Consider the following 19,910-nt stretch of genomic DNA (forward strand, 5'->3'; position numbering starts at 1 on the left):
GACCATCTCCATCTCCGCCAGGGCTGCGGAACGCCTGGCCTCTTGTGCCTCCATGATGCCCCTCATGAGGTGCTGGTACGTGGCAGCCGCATTCGGCAAGCCATAAGGCATGCGAACGTAGCTGTGGGGTGGACCTCCGCAGCGCCCCACTCGCGAGGGCCAAAGGCGCTCCAGAGAGGCGACTCGGTTGAGCCCTGGTATGTCGATGCAGACGCGCAGCCCACCATCCTCGCCTGGATGGGGAGCCACTGCTGGTAGACAGCGGCCGCCTTTCATGACTCTTGACTCCTGTAGCTCCTGAATGGTCTTGCTGACGAACTCCTGAGGGTCTGGCTCTGCGGAGGTGCCCAAGCGCCTCCCTCGTGACCCTAGCCAGGTCGGTGGCCCTCCAGGGGAGAGCCCCCGAGCCCTGCCTGAGGAGGGCACCGGGCGCGCTTTCCTGTGTGATGGAAGGAGGTTCCCCCTGGGCAGGCACGGGCCCAGAGGGGCCTGCCTCCTGAGGAGCCGGGCCGGACGATGTCTTCTTCTTCTTGGGGGCGGTCTCGGGAAGCCTCCTGCTTCCGTGATCCGGGTCTTCTAGTGACGCGGCCTGAAAGGCTCGTTCCATGGAACACACCGCATCCTTCTCTTCACAAGGCACCGTGATGACTCCGCCACTTCCTGGCATCTTGCGGACGTTGTAGCCGTGGTGAGTTACGGCCATGAACTTGGCCAGCACTGGGTACCCGAGGATGGCGTTGTACGGCAGGCAAATGTGAGCGACGTCGAAGTCGATGAGCTCGGTGCGGTAGTTGTCGCGTGCCCCGAAGGTGACAGGGAGGCGGACCTGCCCGATCGGGACTGTGGAGCCGTCGGTGACTCCGGAGAAAGGCTTGGTTGGCTGAAGCTGGCTGTAAGGCACTTGGAGATTGTTGAATGTTTCCACGGACAGGACGTTGAGCCCTGCCCCGCCATCGATGAGGGTCCTGGTGACCACCACGTTGCTGATGATTGGGGAACAGAGCATCGGGAGGACTCCGGCTGTAGCCGCACACTTGAGCTGATCTGCCGAGCTGAACGTGATGGCGCACGCCGACCACCTAAGAGGGCGCGTGGCTTCGAGCTTGGGAAGGACTGCATTCACTTCGAGGGCGAACTGCTTGAAGATGCGTTGAGAGGCTGGGGCTTGAGCCCCACCCAGGATGCAGGCAATCGTGCGCGGCTCCTAGAAGCCCCCAGCCTCCTCGTCCTGGTGGCGGTCCTCATTTCTCCTTGGTTGCGGCGGCAGCGGAGGGAGGCCTGCGTTGCCTTGCGGGCGATCCTCGCGAGGCCGACCCCTCCAGTCTCCCTCGCGAGGCGGGTCTTGCCAGCGATCCTCGTGAGGTTGATCGCGCCACCCTTGGCGCGGACCACGGTCTTCCCAGCGTCCTGCGTTCCTTCCTCCTCCTCGACCATAGCCCCGGTCACCGCGGTCGGGACGACGGCCGATCCTTCCTTCTCGCACGGCTCGGAGCTCTTGACATTCGTTGGTGTTGTGGGTGTGGAGGTCGTGGTACTCGCAGTACCGGCTGCCCTTGGAAGGCTCGGTCTGATCTCTGCCCCGCTTGGTGTCTGGTTCTACCGCGAGCACGGCAGCCCCCTTGCGCTTCACATCCTTGGCCTTGGGCTTCTTCTCTTCCGGGTCCGCGGCAGGCAGCTCGAGGAGGGAGAGACGCCCTTCCTCAGCCCTGGTGCACTTGGTTGCCAAGTTGAACAGCTCCAAAGAAGTGCACAGGTCTTCATGCATCGCCAGCTCCTCCTTCATCTTAACATCGCGCACGCCGTCGGAGAAAGCTGAGATGATGGCCTCTTCAGTCACCCTGGGAATCTTGAGGCGTGCATTGTTGAAGCGCTGGATGTACTTCTGCAGGGTCTCCCCGGGTTGTTGCTTGATGCGGCGCATGTCGCTCACGGCGGGTGGCCGGTCGCGAGTACCTTGGAAGTTGGCGATGAAGCGGGTGCGCATCTCGTCCCAGGAGGAGATCGTGCCTGGAGCCAGGTTCAGGAGCCAGGTGCGTGCCCCGTCCTTGAGCGCCATGGGAAACCAGTTCGCCATGACCTTCTCGTCTCCGTTGGCAGCTTTGATGCCCAGCTCATAGAGCTGGAGGAACTCCGCAGGGTCAGCCGTGCCGTTGTAGCGAGGAGGCAGGTCTGGCTTGAACTTGCCGGGCCACGCGACACTGTGTAGCTCGGCGGTGAAGGCACGGGAACCTGCTGTGGCCACGGGAGGCCTTGGGTGACGGAGAGCTTGGTCTTGCATGTCCCCACGTGCCGCAGCTAGGTCTTGACGTGCGGGAGCAGGAGCATGGTCGCGATGTGCTGGAGCAGGGAGCACCCGGGCAGCTTCTTGCGGGCGAGGGACTTCCTGGCAGCTCTGCTCTTGCTGCGCTGGCACCTGACGGAGCGGGTTCCGCCCAGGGGCCACGCGCCTTGGATCCATGGCGCCTTCTTGAGGAGGAGGCGGCCGGGGCGCCGCCGGAGCTTCGTTGCCCGCGCGCGGCGGGGTGCGTTGCAGTGGAACGGACGGTGCAGGAGAGCCCCCTGCGGCGTGGACGAGCTCGGTGACGCGGTCGAGCCATTCTTCGTAGACGTCGTCGACGGGGTGGTAGCGCAGGAGCTCGTTCGCCGTGATAAGCACAGCTCGAGCCTCCATGGGTGCGCAGAGCGCGCGGGACGAAGAACCAGCCAGGTGGAGCGAGGGAGTTGCGGTGCGGCCGTCTTGCCGCACGGACGGATGCTCAGACGATGCTTGCTGCTCGTCCCCCGCCGGGCCGGTGGCGGCATTGACGGCAGGTGACGGGGAACGGTGAGGACGCCCGCCGATAGGAGCCGTCTGGGCGACGCGGGAAGCGAGACCGGCCCGGCGCTCGGCGCGGGCCCGACGAGCATCAGACATGGGTGCGATGGTCGGAGGAGAACGGGGTGGTGGAAGACGAATTCCGGCGCACCCCTACCTGGCGCGCCAAATGTCAGATTTCGGGTTCCGGCAGACCCTTGAGGTTCGAACACTGGGGTGCGCGCGGAGATCTCACTTCCTACCTACCTACACCCCTCCACCTCGCTAAGATCTAAGCTATGGAAAGAACAACACAAGAGACACAGGGTTTATACTGGTTCGGGCCACCGTTGTGGTGTAATACCCTACTCCAGTGTGTGGTGTGGTGGATTGCCTCTTGGGCTGATGATGATGAATGATACAAGGAAGAACAGCCTCGTGAGGGTCTGTTCTTGGCTGGGGCGATGAACTGCTGGGAGGAGTTCAGCCACCCTTCTCTCTCTCTCTGTGATTGTCTTTCTCCAATTAAACCTCCTATCGAACCTCTCCTCTTAACCCCTCCGAACCCCTCTCTTCTGTGGGTGGCTGGTTCTATTTATAGAGGCCCTGGTCCTCTTCCCAAATATCGAGCGGGAAGGGAGCCAACAATGGCGGGCTAATTTGAAGGGGGACAGCTAGTACTCGCTACCCTGACAAAAGTAGTCTTCGCCTGCACAAAGCTCTGGTGGTGACGCCGTCTTGGGCTCCACGATGACCTCCGTCTTGCAGTCTTCCTGGTCTTGGTCTTGTTGCACCGAAATGGCAACCTTTGCCTGATGCCTCGGTACTCCGCGGCTGCGCTTGCCCCCTTTGCACCAAAGAGGAAAGGAGGATACTGTGCGGGCTAGCACCCGCCTGGCGCCCTTGGTCGTCATGGCTTGCGTCACGGGCACCTCGTGAGGTACCCCACCTTGATCTCTCCACCTCCTCGCGAGCCAGCCTGATGGGGCCGTGCCTGAGGAAGCTCCGTGTCGTCCGCCCCGCGAGGCTTGGCCCCTCGCGAGGGTCTTGGGTCTGTGTTGATGAAGATGGGCCGTGCTGGGCCCCCCCTTGAGCCATGCCGCAGGCCGCAGGCAGGCAAGTCTGGGGACCCCCGTTCCCAGAACGCCGACAGGCTTTAAGATGGATAGGCTTTTGTATCAGCCCAGTTAGCTGCCCGTGTTTCGTACTGGAGGGCCTTGTGCTAGAGGCAGCCCGAGACACTCTCCAGCTTATTGCCCATTCAAAAGAAAAAAAGAGACACTTCCAGCTTATGGCTACTCATCGGTAATCCTTTTCAACTTGGCATCCACCAAATTAGAGGATGCGGTACTGGAAGCAGACACTCACACTGGTCGCGTAGTGCGGCAAAGTGAGGTGTCAAATAATAGGCCTACAATATACTTACTAGATTGTGAAGGTTCATAGGCTAGTCAACATTCACATTAAACTAAGCTTCAGAAGATACGGTATGCATACTAGCATTCAGAAGAACAAAAGTTCAACATGTTTTATGCATCTCAATGATTCACCATACTATAACCAATACAAAGCTGTGAGAAGGTGTGGAAATAAAGAAAATCGGTCGATGCTTCTCTGAGCAAAGGGCCTCCCTGTGCACGCATTAATTTCCTGGGCATGCTTGTTTCTTCTCAATGTTGCGAGCACTTTGAGCATGTTGGCAACTCCACAGGTAGCTAGCTGCCTCATCTTGCAATTGATGCTGACACATTTGCAGCAAACACATGAATCAATAGAGATGACTCAACATGAGTCCATATTGTGCGGTTCCCCTAAAATCATCTTCATTGTCCTGAATCTAAAAAGATAGGAAAACAATAGCTAAACTTAAACGGTGTTGCAAAACAGTTGCACATATCAATAGCTCGACATGACAAAACACGATCATCTGGATGAAGGGGATACTGACCTGCCTGAGGAAGATTATATATAATTTCATAAGTCCTTAGTTGATTTCCACCTTCGGCTACACTGCTTGTTTGCTCCTCCACACATGACATGATCGTTCCGCACTGCAATCAGTGAGCCAACGTACGGATAAGCTTATTTCATCTTGCGGTGGTCATTGTATCTAGTTACGAATGTAGGAATACCTGGAGCACCATGAGGTTAGTTGACAGCAGGTAGATGCAGCCATATAAATTTTGTGCGGTGCTACCAAAATTGAGGTTTTTATCCCTTCCCGTGATGAGAATTCTTCTTGAAGTTGGTAGAATGTGACGGCTTGTTATTTGCATCAAACTTTCCTTTCCCCTAAGATTTGTTCTTGTTATTTTGGGGCTGGTTGGGTTGGAAGTTCTTCTCGTGTACCATGTGGGCACTAGAAGCTCCCTCAGCGACCTGAGCACGTGTGTCTTTTGCTCTCGCCTTCTCTTCAAAATCAAGAGTGCTAATGAGATCCGAAATGGAAAACTCATGTCTCTTGTTTTTCAGAGAAGTAGCAAAATTGTTCCACGAAGGTGGAAGCTTGGAAATGATGGTCCCAACAACAAATTTGTCTGGCAACACACACTTAAAGTACTCAAGTTCCTTAGTGAGTGACTGTATCTCATGAGTCTACTGAACAACAGAGCGCTCATCAGTCATCTTGTAGTCACAGAATTGCTACATGATGTACAACTCGTTGCCAGCGCCTGAGGCCCCAAACGTGGCCTCGAGAGCAGCCCACATGTCTTTGCCGCTGTCAAACGACATATATGAATCCACAATGGAATCGTCAAGGACACTCAGCATGGCGGCTTTGAAGAGGGTATCCATGTTCTCAAAAGCTTCCTGCTATGTAGGATTAAGATCGCCCTCAGACTTACCCTTAGTGGCGTCATAGCAGTACATGATCTGAAACCAATATACTGCTCTTGTGCGCCACCTTTTATATTGCACCCCCTTAAAAGTAGGCGGCTTCAAAAGCACAGCAAAACCACTCGAATTAAATTGCCTATAATCAGGTTTTTGGATTGAATCGTTGAATATATGAGCAAATTACTATGAGATTTAATCCGAATCAACAGTAAGTAGATCATGACGACGAATGCAAAGATCAAAGTAATGATGTGGACTAAACTAGGAGGACAGAATCAAATATTGTACATCGGGAGCAGAACCACTATGGTTGATGTTGGGGATATTACTACTAAGTATAAACCGGCCATGAGGGGCCGGGTTATGCCCACAATGAGTTAATCATGTTTAAATCCCATGAAGACAAGAAGTATGGCGCTTTACGGAGGATATCTAATATGAAGGCCCAGGGCCCAAAGGCGGATTAGGTCCCGTAGACAAAAACTGCCCTATAATTTGTAACTTATGTTGTAAGACAAGGAAAGGTAGGAACCGAGCCAGGAACACCTATGAGCCGGCCTCAGGATTCTGTAAACTGCTGGGCGTCAACCTGTGTATATAAAGGGACGACCCGGCGGCGGTTTAGGGACAACAAACAATAACTCGAGAGCCAGGCAAAGCGGATTCACTCCCTGGTCATCGAAACCCTAGCAATTCCATCACAACTGGAGTAGGCTTTTACCTTCATCGTAAGGGGCTGAACCAGTATAATTCCTTGCGTCCATTGTTCCGCTTTAACCCCTTTAAGCTAACCCGTCGCGATGGCTCCACGACTAAGTCCTATCACTAGGACATCTACCGTGACAAAACCACGACAGTTGGCGCCCATCCTGGGGCTATCGCACGATAGTTTCGAGTTCTTGAAGGGAAGCTTCGAAGGACTCAAGGGATACGCTGTGGGCCGGATGACCAAGAGTCATCGTGGCAAGCTCTACATCGACGACGCAGGCTGGGGCCCCGAGGCCGGCTCGATCGAGTACGGGTACCGGGTCCCCTTTGGAGGAATACATGTCTTCATTGGCAAGATCGGCGAACCGGGCCCTGAGCTAGACATCTACACCGACATCGTTGAGACGGCTCAGCGTGCAAGACCTGCCCGAGTTCAGCCTACCGTAAAGCGTGCCTTCATGGGAGTCATCCATGGAGCGGAATATGAGGATAGATCAGTGTCTGGTGGCGAAACTGTCGTTTACTCTGATGACGAGTCTTCAACCGGAGAAACCGAATCGTTGTATCAGCTGCATTATGGCCAGATTGGTGGTGGTTCTGATGGCGACAGTATTCCAGACCTCTCTTGTAACGCCCCGAGACCGATGTGCCAGGTGTCCTCCAGTTATTTGCTGTTGTTGCCTTGTCATTTGCTTGCACGTTTCATCTTGCCATGTCATCATCCACATTGCATCATCATGTTTTTCAAAACTTGCATCCGTCCGGGTTTCCCAGTTCCTTCCGTTGTCCGTTCTAAGCCCAGACACACTTGCACGCGCCCGCGGCATGTCCGAGATAGTATTTTATAAGTGGCCGGAAAAATGTTCTCGGAATGGGATGAGAGTTGATGTGTGGTCTTGTTATAGTATAGGTAGACCGTCTGCCAAGTTTCATCGCAATCGGAGTCCGTTTGACGCCCCAACGTATAACTATAGCGACAATATAGTCGGTCAAACGTCGGACGTTTTCGGTCTCCGGAAATAGTCGCCGGCCTCCCTCTCTTCTCTTCTCCCAGCTCGAGACCGTCTACACAGCCCACTACCTACCGCCAAGTCCAACCTAACCTCTCTCGTCTGCCCACGGCCCTCGCGCGCGCCCGAAAGCTGCCCCGGACCCGAACAGGACTTTCGTCACCGTTGGATCCGGATCATCCCCAAACGTCTACAAAACATCTCCGTCTTGTTAATTGGGGCCCCTAACCTATGTATTCGCGACCATCCGATTGCGATCATAGGGACGTGTTAGCCTCTACCCTAAATCCCTTTGCTTATAAATAGTAGCCAACCCTAAAATCTAGGGGCCTTGCCCCTGCCGCCGCCGCCGCACTTATTCCCCAAATCCCCATCGGGATCTCACCCACAACCAACCACAAACCTCCCCTGGTCTCCTCCTCGTTGTCCCATCCAACCAATCCCCTCCCGATACAAAAAACCACCATCGCCACTGCTCCTCCTTAGTTTTCCACACCCAACCAACCGCCGCCACCCTCTCCCTTGTTTTCCTCACCAGCAACAGCATGAGGCAGCGCTTCCCCTTGTCTCTCTCCATGCCCATGGCCGAGCAGGAGCGCTTGGCCTCATCTCGTCGCCCCGGGCCAGTGCTCCAAGGCCGGCCTTGTGCAGCTCCTCGTCGCCTCTCTTCTTCCCCGCTGCTCTCTCTCCCTCTCTCTGTAACATCTCTGGCGCCTCACATCTCTCTCTTTCTCCTTGTACTGCTGCAACAGGGAGCATGCCAGGCGCCTTGGCCGCCGAAGGGACTCCGCCGCCTCACCGAATCCACGCCTCCACCTCTCCCCTGCATCAAGGCTGCCTTCTGCAGTTCCTCATGGCCAGAGAACTCCGTCCTCGTCAGGACCCCGTCGCCCTCCGCTGCTGCCTCCCCGTCGCCGCCGCATCGCTAGAGAACCAAGTCCATGGCTTCCTCTGCTTCACAACAAGGCGCTGGCCGCCGGATCCGAACCCAGCTGATCCCCTCGCCCGCTCCCGCGTCTGGTCGCCGTCGTCCTCGCCCTGCATCCATGGCAGCACCAAGTTCCTGCGCCCGCGACCCCTGCCTCGACTGCCTCCTGTTCGTCTCGAGCGTGCCCTGAGTGTTGACCGCGGCCCCCGCACCCCCTCGCTCAATCCAGGCGGGATCGAGGAGCGGGACGAGCCCAGCTCCAGACGCCTACCTCCTGTGTGCCTGGGCCGCATTCGGCGCCAAGGCCCAGCGCACCAGCCGGCCACTGCTCCATCCAGCTGGGCCGAGGCCCATGGTGAGAAACCCCACAGCCCCTCCTGTGCACTGATGGGCCAACCAGATCTAGCCCGTATCCTATTTTTTTACATAGAACATTTTCCTATTTTTTTCCCAGAGGACGTCAGTTTTGCAGAAAAGACCCTCATGTTCATGCATTTAATATCTCACAACCCGTGCATTGGTTTAAAATAAGTTATATATGAAACTTGCGTAGAATTTTGTGTAGATTAATAATTTGCCACTTTCATCTATGTTTAAAATGTTTAAAATGTTGTTTGTTTAAATTTTGCTTAAATAACTTGCTAAAATGATTTAATTCATAACTAATTAATCGTAGCTCCAAATTTAATAAACTTTATATGTAATTGGGGTAGAATTTTGCCTAGTTTAACATGGTGGCATCATCTTGCATGTTTAATAACTATAAAATATGGTTTAGGGCAGAACAGTACCAAATCTTAAAATACGCATATGGGGCTTTACCGGAATTGTTGTTTGTTATTTCCGGCCTCATTTAAACTTGCCTAGATAGATAGTTTCTTTATGCTTCACCTCTTGCCATGCTAGCAACATTTAATATTGTTGGGCACATCAACGAGACAGAACTAAATAAGTCATGTGGTGTTTTCTTCAATATGCAACTCCGTTGCATAATGAGCTCCACTTAATTTGTAGGGTTGTTTGTGCACTTTGCCATGCCATGCACATTTAAAGCGGACATGCATCATACTTGATTGTGCATCATACCATGTTATGTGATGGTTGTTTATTATGTTGTTTGCTTCTTTCCGGGTTGCCTTTCTTGTGAGCTTCGGTTCCGTTCCGGAGTTGTGAGGATCCGTTCGAATACGACTGTTTGTCTTCTTCATGGACTCGTTCTTCTTCCTTGCGGGATCTCAGGCAAGATGAGCATACCCTCGAAATCACTTCTATATTTGCTTGCTAGTTGCTTGCTCTTTTGCTATGCCTATGCTACGATACCTACCACTTGCTTCTCATGCCTCCCATATTGTTAAGCCAAGCCTCTAACCCACCTTGTCCTAGCAAAACCGTTGTTTGGCTATGTTACCGCGTTGCTCAGCCCCTCTTATAGCGTTGTTAGTTGCAGGTGAGGATTGGAGTTTGTTCCATGTTCGAACATGGATATTTTGTTGGGATATCACAATATCTCTTATTTGAATAATGCATCTATATACTTGGTAAAGGGTGGAAGGCTCGGCCTTATGCCTGGTGTTTTGTTCCACTCTTGCCGCCCTAGTTTCCGTCATATCGATGTTATGTTCCCGGATTTGGCGTTCCTTACACGGTTGGGTTATAATGGGAACCCTTTGACAATTCGCTTTGAATAAAACTCCTCCAGCAAGGCTCAACCTTGGTTTTACCATTCGCCACCTAGCCTTTTCCCTTGGGAGTCACACATCCCGAGGGTCATCTTATTTTAACCCCCCCGGGCCAGTGCTTGTCTAAGTGTTGGTCCAAACTAGAGCCCCTTGCAGCGCCACCTCGGGGAAACTCGAGGGCTGGTTTTAGTTGTATGGATTGCTTATCCGGTGTTGCCTTGAGAACGAGATATGTGCAGCTCCTATCGGGATGTCGGCGCATCGGGCGGTCTTGCTGGACTTGTTTTACCATTGTCGAGGATGTCTTGTAACCGAGATGCCGAGCCTGATCGGATTGTCTTTGGAAGGAATATCCTTCGTTGACCGTGAGAGCTTGTGATGGGCTAAGTTGGGACACCCCTGCAGGGTTTGAACTTTCGAAAGCCGTGCCCGCGGTTATGGGCAGATGGGAATTTGTTAATGTTCGTTTGTAGAAAACCTAAAGTTGATCTTAATTAAAATACATCAACCGGATGTGTAACCATGATGGTCTCTTTCCGGCGGAGTCCGGGAAGTGAACACGGTGTTGGAGTTATGTTTGACGTAGGTTGTTCTAGGATCACTTCTTGATCATAGTTGTTCGACCGTGCTTTTGCCTTCTCTTCTCGCTCTCATTTGCGTATGTTTAGCCACCATATATGCTAGTCGCTTGCTGCAGCTCCACATCATACCTTTACCCTTCCTATAAGCTTAAATAGTCTTGATCGCGAGGGTGTGAGATTGCTGAGTCCCCGTGACTCACAGATACTTCCAAAACCAGCTTGCAGGTGCCGTTGAACCGTACAAGTGATGCAACCAAGCTCAAGGAGGAGCTCGATGAAGATCTTGTCCGTTGTGTTGTTCCGTTTCCAATTGATCAGTAGTGGAGCCCAGTTGGGGTCGATCGGGGATCTGTGTAGCATTTGGGGTAGACTTCTTTTATTTTGGTTCCGTAGTCGGGCCTTGGTTGTATCTGGTTGATGTAATGCTTTATTCATGTATTGTGTGAAGTGGCGATTGTAAGCCAACTATGTATCTTTTTCTCTTATGTATTACATGGGTTGTGTGAAGATTACCTCACTTGCGACATTGCTTTCAATGTGGTTATGCCTCTAAGTCATTCTTCGACACGTGGGAGATATAGCCGCATCGAGGGCGTTTCATCTCTGATCCACCAGGCCGAGTTGCAATTTTCATGGCTAGTAAGTCGATGCAGCATTCTTCTACCGCAACGACAATGATTTCCGGTTCAGTAGCTGCAACGCCCGCTGGGGCAGGAGGCCCCGCGCCAGCGCCGGTTCAGGTTTTGTCTGATTTATTCGACACTTTGGCAACATTGCTGACAGCTGAGGTTAATCCGACAGATCAGGATCAACATGACGCAGAAATTGCAAAGGTGAAGGATCAAATAGCTCAAGCTAAGGTAGATCTAGCAGCAGAGAACAGCAGGATGGCCGCAGAGCGGGCCGAGTTAGAGGCACATGCTTATCGGCTTATGCTGGATCAGAGCGCATCAAACGATGTCATGAGAAGAAGGCAGCGGTCTCACCTGCCTCCGGTTTACGAGGGAAGGAATCTCTTTAATACGCCAGGGCAGGAACCAGTAACCAACCAGTGGTAAACTGGGTGGAGGCACCTGGAACGGGGGCGCCGGTTCAGCCACGCACGATGGATCCGCCTCGTCAGAAGAATGTCATGTCACAACACGTCTCAACGCCTCCGGGTCATTATTCTAACCCGTTGGATAACATTGTTGCCGCCACTTCACGATTGGCAGCTCTCCCAATCGAAAGCGAGTCTCCAGTAGCAGTTGAAACACGGCAGGCTAGGGAGCTCCGACATGCAGCTTTGACCCAACAGCAGGCTTATTCGTACAATCGCGAGAGGATTCATTCCACCCCCGCCCAAGTCGGAGCTACAACAGGCATATTGATGAACCGGCTGTGTCAAGCAGTGTGCGAAACCGTAACCCTCTGCAAGGGCATAACCTGGTGGATGGCGGTGCTAATGCCCAGGATGTGGTGGATCACGGTAGAGCACGTCGAGAAGCCGAGTTAGCAGCGCAATACGCGGTCCGTCAGTTTACTCCGGTTCGTCCAACCACTTTGGTGGAGCCAGGTGTGGTTTTCAGTTCTTTGGGGGTGCCGTGTCTCACCCCGGCCTTACGCAACGTGCGGCTGCCCAAGGATTTCAAGGGTCCTCATAAGGTGTCCAATTACACTATCGATTTACCCCCCGAATCATGGGTCGAGAGCTATGAGATGGCAATGGAGATGCTGGATGTGGATGATGTGGCATGTCCTAAGTACTTCACCATGATGATGGAAGGGACAGCTCGTACCTGGCTGAAAAGTTTACCAGCTAACTCCGTTGGGTCATGGGCTGAGTTAAAAAGCCCGTTTATCCAAAATTTCAAAGATACTTGCAAGCAGCCCATGTCAATCGTTGTAGCGACCCGACCTCAGACGGTCAAGTCTCTATGTATCTGTGCTATCCCTGGATCGGTATGCTAGCACACACAGTACATCAATGTATATATCAAAGTGCAATCACATGTATAAGTAACAAAAAAATGATATATACCTTAAGAATCTCATCGGAAATAGGCAAACAGGTGTGGAGTCCCATCAACGCCATCGGCAAGTTGAGTGCGGACCGTAACCCTATCGTATCACTTACTCGTCGGATAATGCCTGCAACATAATATGTTGCAGCTGTGTAGGTCAGTACGTTGAATGTACTGGCAAGTCACACCACAAGAGATGAATAAATGTCCTATTTATACATGCAATATGGATGGTGGATGGTTCTAAATTTAATTTTCATAAAGCTGATTTTTCCCTATCATCAAAAGAATATCATATTGTTACTACATAATTCATCATAATATGATTGAGATGGTTTCTCCATTCAATCTATACCCAAATTCATTAAAACCCATTAAATTAATTAAGAGTGATGAGGTCGCTCAATTCCCACTTTCCATATGCTCAAATTGTCCATAACTGGGGACACGGCTAATGAATTGCTTTTACACTCTGCAAAGGTTTGCACACTTTTCCCCACAAGACTCGATCACCTCCTTTGTAGTCCTCGCACTGCCTGGTGTTTGAGAATCGGAAGATCGAGACATAGTCTTTCTGAAGTGTTCCCTCTTAACCCTGGGTAGACCGGTACACCTACATATATAACTACATCTGCTAGTTTACCACGGTAAGAGGTCACACAACGTACTCAACTAAGCCAGAGCCCATAATAGCTTGTGGCTGTGTAGGTAAGCTTCTAGTCTTGAAAAATTGATGAATCCCTTTGAGCCTGGGTGGCAGTCCATAGGGTGATCACACGGGTATTCCGGGATCCCCTGGGCAAGTCCACTGGTTTCTCTAGGGTGCCCAGGAAAGTCCACTGGTTTAATTAGTTATAATAGATAAGTTACCAAAAAATTTAACAAACTCCAGAAAAAAATGTTCACATATACGAAGTTACTATTTAGAGCCTAGAAACAAAACTTTCATAACGTGATAAAATTATTTTTGCGCACAAACTTGGGGTTTTATGAATACCCAAAATGACCAAAAAATAGATTACATATTTCCAATAAAAGTTTTGGAGAAGTCATATTATCTCCTCTCATATTTTATTTGATTAATTTGGAAATATTTAAACGACAATAAAACTCCAAATAATATCATATTTCAATTGGAACTCCAAAATCCAGACAAACTCCATATGAAATATTCATCCACCACATTTGAGAAAGTCATCTTATTCTCACTCCAAAATTGTGATTGTGGTTTCCAATATTTCAAAAAAAAATCAAACGGAAATTAAAGCCCTTTGATTTCTTGAATAAACTTCCCCAACCATAGTTTTCTTTATTGGACAAAATGTTACCCAACTTTTATAACATGATTAGAAAAAGTTTTAAACAAGAACTCAAAAGGTTTTAATTCTCGTGAAAATAAAATAATTTCACACAATCCATCACACAACAATCAGACAAACAATCCTATTTATTTATTTAATATAACATTCCAAAATATAGAATTTTGGGATGTTACAAACCTACCACACTTAAAATGAATCTCGTCCTCGAGATTCGGAAAGGCTAGAAAGAAAAAGGTCAGGGTTGGGGTCTCCTTGCAATTCCATTGATCATGATGAAGGTCCCGGGTGCTGCCACACTTAAAATAAACTCATGCATCACCTCTATAGTGTTGACAACACATTTCTCCTCAAATTTCTTGTAATAACTCCTTCATTGATGCTCTCCTGTTAGAGGCATAACATTTCCTTCAATATCCTGGGTCTTTGCATTAAAATGAAATTCTTCCGAGACTAGATATTCTCATCTAACAGGTCTAGCGCCAATGCTAAACAACTATCCAAAAATCTCATGGAGGTTTGCCATTACTGGTTCCCTGCAAGAAATGGATCTTGGCTTCATTCTCACTGTGTAACCTACGATTGGCAGCAGCTGGCATGTACATGGGTTCCTCATCATACCATTCTATGGCTTAAGTAAGGCTTCAACGGGCGTCGGCACTTTACTGTGGGTAAGTCACTCAGATTTACCATTCCAAATAACAAGAGCGAATGATAAGAGTAAGTCGTCATGGTGGCCAAGCCATGTCGCACCCAAATCATTACCCTGTATAAGGTTTAGTGTATCTCGCATCCTAACACTCGGGCATCCTCACAGGCATTGCAGATTTCTCTTGTCCACGAACTGGGTTCGGATAAATCCATCGATTTTGCAAGCCAAACAAAAACAACTATCATCTCACCAAAACCTTCTAGTTTTACGTATCCTCCTATGAAATAGCTATAACTTGATCGGTAGACATTTCATGGATCCTTCATAATTCTTCCTTCAACAAGACTGTGCTTGTTTCCTCGGTAAATCCTGGGCTTGTGGGTTATTGCCCACTTCAACACTTGTATAGCTTTTACTCATCCTTGGAGTTACAACTGATCCATATTCCAATGTTACACCTCATGTAATTCTCATATTACTTCATTCCTTCATATCCTTGTGGTAACCAACATAAAAAAAACGCCAACCTTTTTTTTGTCCATCTCCTTTCTACTGATCGACATGAACAACACTTTTCTTCATTGACCATGTGGTTTTATGAAATACTACCACACTTAAAATGAATAGCACTTATTCCCCCATAGACCATATTTCTCATATCCTCGAAAATGGTTAAAAATCTAAGAGAGCGGCAACTCTTACAATTCAACATGGCACTCACAATTCAATGTTATTGATCCATGAAATATTACATTCTCCAAGACTTCCATTACATAGGTCAACTCGACCTACTCATGAAAATAAAAGTGCTTCCTACTACTTATTACTGATATCATAATCTCGACTACTCAGTTTTAGCTTTCTTTTGATTCGAACATTCCCTAGCATAATGTCCCACTTCCTTACAACGAAAGCAAATGGCTTCCGACTTGTCTCGAGGCTTCCTTGTGATTTTTTGGACTCCTTGAGTTCTTGGCTTCTTGTCCGAACATTCGTGGTAGTAGTGCCATGAGTTCTTGCACCTGAAACATGTGATATGACTCAGGCCCTTCTCTGCAGAAATTGGGTTACTCTGGGGAGGTATTCATTTCCTCTTCGGGGACTTCTTCGTACAGATCAGGGCTTCTATTTCATGTGGATCAAATTCCACTTCTTCTATCGGGAAGTATTCTGGATTCTCTTTTGTTTCCTTGGTGCAATACTATGAAAAATGTCCTTTTTCTCCACATGAATAGCAGGCTTTGGAATAAAATCTAGTTAGGTCTTCTCCATCAGGGTCTTCAACATCGTCCTTCGTCACAGATTCTTCCATACCTTCTTGAAGGGCTTCCTTCATTCCTTGCTTCTGCTTCCGGGTAGTTTGTTGTACCACAGGATAAATGTGACACTGAGCAGGGTAGTGATCCGTTCCTTCACATAAGAAATATGTAACCTGCCAAGTTGGGCATTTTCCGGCTGGGTGATGTTCTTCACAGTGTGGGCATTTGTCCTTGTGTTCTTTATGGGTGTGTCCAATTTCTCCGCAAATCTTACATGCACAAGGTTTCTTCATAATCTTACTATCATAGGGCTTCCGGGTAAGATGAGACCTTAGCAGAGTCGTCTTGAATTCTTCCCAAGTCTTTGCTCCATTCCATCCTTGTATGGCTTGATGCATTTTCCACCATGTTGCGGCACTTCCTTCAAAGTACTGAAGAGTGTATGGTACTTCATCCTTTCTTTCAACAAGGTTGATCCTCAGGTGATTCTCCATGTTACGAATCCATTGCTCGGTCTCCAACTGAGTCTTGGGTCCCAAGAATTTGAGTCCATCTTCATTCATCATCTATTGGGTCCTAGGGTTTTGAGATGAGATAGAGTTGGAGGAATAGAGAGATACACACATCACACAAGTAGATCATGATTCACACATTCATTCAATCAAACATTAATATAGTACTGCCACCCACATAAGTTGGTATGGTCAGATACTCAAATCGTAAACGTTCAAACTTATTTTCTCATGGTGGTCTACTACTAAACTAACTTCTCCAGATCTTGGTTCTGGTCTCCACGGGGCTTCTTTTGTTTGTGTTGGATATTATCCAGTTCTTTAGCCAGATAATCTCTATCGAGATGGAGTTTCCTGTGGCGTCCCAGTATGTCTTGGAGTTGATTCTTGAGCTTCTGGATCTCAACATCTTTGGCATGAGCTATGGTCCTGTTGTTCTCCAGTTCCTGATGAAGTTTCCGAACTTCAAGGTCTTCCTCCGCGTGCTTGGTTACCTCTAGCTTCTGGGCCTTGAGTTCTTCATGCAGTGCTTCGTTATCGAATAAGACTTCGAGAAGGTCCATCTGGAGGTTCTTGATGTAATGCTCCAAGTCTTGGTTATACACCGTCAGAGGTGAAAACTTCAGCTTTTGCTCCTTCGTTAGTAAGATATGTGCTCCACCAGCTTTCTGCCATCCAAGCTTTCCAAAATTGTTCTTGCTTAGCTCATTACGATGACGATAGCACAGGCGTGCAATTGCATCATGAATGTCAGTGTTGATGCCCATATCCTTGTTGTGGGCTATCATCTCATATGTGATGTCTCCTTTCTTGGGGTCTCCTTGACATCCAAAAACTCGAGTCTTAATGCCCCATGTTCCGGTTCTTCTCTTGTTCACCTTGATCTCCGGTATCGGCAACTTCAGCAGTCTGACCAGTACCATGAGGGTTGGACCATAAAGAACGTCCTTGTAGTGCTCTCTGGTGTTCAGGGTGAGATTCTCCATCTAAATTTTGGAAATAAGAAGAGTTTTGGTCAAGGGTTCAAAAGATGAGGGAAAATTCCTAGGCAAAAATTGTTCTCTTGAGGCCTTGCTGGTACTAAGTCATTTCCTAGGGTCACGTCCTACAGTCAACATGTGCTCAGATACCATTTTTGTAGCGACCCGACCTCAGACAATCAAGTCTCTGTGTATCTGTGCTTTCCCCGAATCGGTATGCTAGCACACATAGTACATCAATGTATATATCAAAGTGCAATCACATGTATAAGTAACAAAAAAAATTGATATATACCTTAAGAATCTCAGCGAAAACAGGCAAACGGGTGTGGAGTCCCATCAACGCCATCGGCAAGTTGAGTGCGGACCGTAACCCTATCGTATCACTTACTCATCGGATAATACCTGCAACATAATATGTTGCAGCTGTGTAGGTCAGTACGTTGAATGTACTGGCAAGTCACACCACAAGAGATGAATAAATGTCCTATTTATACATGCAATATAGCTGGTGGATGGTTCTAAATTTAATTTTCATAAAGCTGATTTTTCCCTATCATCAAAAGAATATCATATTTTTACTACATAATTCATCATAATATGATTGAGATGGTTACTCCATTCAATATATACCCAAATTCGTTAAAACCCATTAAATTAATTAAGAGTGATGAGATCGCTCAATTCCCACTTTCCATATGCTCAAATTGTCCATAACCGGGGACACGACTAATCGATTAGTTTTACACTCTGCAGAGGTTTGCACACTTTTCCCCACAAGACTCGATCACCTCCTTTGTAGTCCTCGCACTGCCTGGTGTTTGAGAATCGGAAGATAGAGACATAGTCTTTCTGAAGTGTTCCCTCTTAATCCTGGGTAGACCGGTACACCTACATATATAACTACATCTGCTAGTTTACCACGGTAAGAGGTCACACAACGTACTTAACTAAGCCAGAGCCCATAATAGCTTATGGCTGTGCAGATAAGCTTCTAGTCATGAAAAATTGATGAATCCCTTTGAGCCTGGGTGGCAGTCCATAGGGTGATCACACGGGTACTCTGGGATCCCCTGGGCAAGTCCACTGGTTTCTCCAGGGTGCCCGGGCAAGTGCACTGGTTTAATTAGTTATAATAGATAAGTTACCAAAAAAATTAACTAACTCCAGAAAAAATGTTCGCATATACGAAGTTACTATTTAGAGCCTAGAAACAATACTTTCATAACGTGATAAAATTATTTTTGCGCACAAACTTGGGGTTTTATGAATACGCAAAATGACCAAAAAATATATTACATATTTCCAATAAAAGTTTTGGAGAAGTCATATTATCTCCTCTCATATTTTATTTGATTAATTTGGAAATATTTAAACAACAATGAAACTCCAAATAATATCATATTTCAATTGGAACTCCAAAATCCAGACAAACTCCATATGAAATATTCATCCACCACATTTGAGAAAGTCATCTTATTCTCACTCCAAGATTGTGATTGTGGTTTCCAATATTTCAAAAAAAATCAAACGGAAATTAAAGCCCTTTGATTTCTTGAATAAACTTCCCCAACCATAGTTTTCTTTATTGGACAAAATGTTACCCAACTTTTATAACATGATTAGAAAAAGTTTTAAACAAGAACTCAAATGGTGTTAATTCTCATGAAAATAAAATAATTTCACACAATCCATCACACAACAATCAGACAAACAATCCTATTTATTTATTTAATATAACATTCCAAAATATAGAATTTTGGGATGTTACAATCGTAGACTTAGCCGCCTGTGTTCAAGAGGAGGGGGAGTCTACAACCCATTGGGTAAAGCGAGTCTTATCTATTCTGTATTCGTCAGACCGCATCAACGCTGATACGGCAGTCTTAACATTGGAAGGCAATTGTCGGTTTACGCCTTTGAAACTGAAGTTGGGAAGACTCAAGCGTCACTGCAATGACATGGCAATGCTTATGGCAGCTCTGGTTAAGTATGCCTCCTCGGATAGTACCAAGGACCCTGAGTCTGAGGATGAAAGGCCGGGGAAGGGAAAGAAGAATGGAAGTGCCAAGGGGCAGCATCATAACCTGACAGGTCATGGGAGCAACGGTAAGCGCAAGGTGGATAATAGCTTGGACTTTGTGGATAACACCAACACCCAGGATAATGGTCAGCGCCATAAGGGTAAACCACCCCAGCAGGGTGGAGGATCAGGTCCCAATCTTGAGCGCCTGCTAAACCAGCCTTGCCCAAAGCATGGGTCAAAAGAAAGGCCAGCTATGCACCTTTGGAAAGATTGCTTTATTATGCGGAAATTTAAAAATTTGAATCTTTTCCAATACGACTAGGGACCGCCCGATGGTTTAGGAGGCGGTTCTCATGGGTCGGGTGGCAATCAAGGCAGTCAGGGTAACCAAGGCGGCTATAATCATTAGGGGAGTCAGCAGCAGCAACAATCGGGTTATCAGAGTAATCCGAAGCAGTTGAATAGTGGGCAGTACCATGTCTTCACCACTAGTTTGTGTAAGCGCGATGAGAAGCTTCATAAAAGGGTAGTAAACTCCGCTGAACCGGCAGTGCCCTATTATCTACGCTGGTCTGAGCAACCCATTTTGTGGAGTCGAGAGGATCATCCACCCCGGGTTGA

This window comes from Triticum dicoccoides, chromosome 6A (genome assembly GCF_002162155.2).
Source record: "Triticum dicoccoides isolate Atlit2015 ecotype Zavitan chromosome 6A, WEW_v2.0, whole genome shotgun sequence".
Lineage (NCBI taxonomy): Eukaryota > Viridiplantae > Streptophyta > Magnoliopsida > Poales > Poaceae > Triticum > Triticum dicoccoides.